This window comes from Lipotes vexillifer, unplaced genomic scaffold, assembly GCF_000442215.2.
Source record: "Lipotes vexillifer unplaced genomic scaffold, Lipotes_vexillifer_v1.1 scaffold387, whole genome shotgun sequence".
In the NCBI taxonomy this organism is placed as follows: domain Eukaryota; kingdom Metazoa; phylum Chordata; class Mammalia; order Artiodactyla; family Lipotidae; genus Lipotes; species Lipotes vexillifer.
Window position 1 is genome coordinate 3361933 of NW_006795399.1, and position 1104 is coordinate 3363036.

General features: G+C 45.8%; 1 non-coding gene across 1 annotated transcript; it reads left to right on the forward strand.

Moving 5' to 3' along the window:
• The first annotated feature begins 644 nt into the window (after positions 1-644).
• Positions 645-717, forward strand: TRNAE-CUC (transfer RNA glutamic acid (anticodon CUC)). Its single transcript has one exon. It is a non-coding gene; the product is annotated as a tRNA-Glu (tRNA).
• The last annotated feature ends 387 nt before the right edge of the window (positions 718-1104 follow it).

Below are 1104 nucleotides of genomic sequence, written 5' to 3' on the forward strand. Positions count from 1 at the left end.
ATACAGTTAGATCCATATGTTACTGTTTGTATACCATTTTGGGTTCCTTCCACATTCTCTCTTTTTTTTTTAAAATAAATTTATTTATTTATTTTTGGCTGCGTTGGGTCTTCGTTGCTGCATGCGGCTTTCTGTAGTTGTGGAGAGCGGGGGCTACTGTTTGTCGCAGTGCGCGGGCTTCTCATTGCGGTGGCTTCCCTTGCTGCAGAGGACAGGCTCTAGGCGTGCGGGCTTCAGTAGTTGTGGCACGTGGGCTCAGTAGTTGTGGCTCACGGGCTCTAGAGCGCAGGCTCAGTAGTTGTGGCGCACTGGCTTAGTTGCTCCGCAGCATGTGGGATCGTCCCGGACCAGGGCTCGAACCCATGTCCCCTGCATTGGCAGGCAGATTCTTAACCACTGCATCACCAGGGAAGCCCTCATTTGTTTGATTTATTTATTTGGAGGGAATATGAAGGGCACGTGAAGCATTACCATGGTGCTATACAAAAAGGTATTCTCAAAGAAGTGTTAACCCTACCCTCATCTGTACTACCCCTTCCCATTCTCCTCTTTTTACCCCTTTTCCAACCACCCCTGGTAACCAATTTCTTAAGTTTCTGAGAACTGCACTTTTCCTCCACCTTTTAAAAAACAGTATACGGAATTCCCTGGTGGTCCAGTGGTTAGGACTCTGCGCTCTCACTGCTGAGGGCCCCGGTTCAATCCCTGGTCGGGGAACTAAGAACCCACAGCTGAGCGGTGTGGCCAAAAAAAATATCTTTTTTTAATAATAAAAATAAATAAGAATATAATATGTGAAATATTTGAAACAGAAATTCCAACATCTCTTTATCTTCCTAAATCATACAATCTCTGATATTAGCTTGGCACATGATCACCTGGGTAAACAATCCCATTCTCCCAGTCTCCCTTGCAACGAGATGTAGCCACATAAGTTCTTGCCAGTGAGTTGCAAATAGAAAGGTTCTGTGCCAGCTTTTGGCAGATTTATTTAAAAGATTGCTGGGCAATGAGAAGCCCGGAAACCGCAACAAAGAGTAGCCCCCACTCGCCGCAACTAGAGAAAGCCTGCACACAGCAACAAAGACCCAACACAGCCAAAAA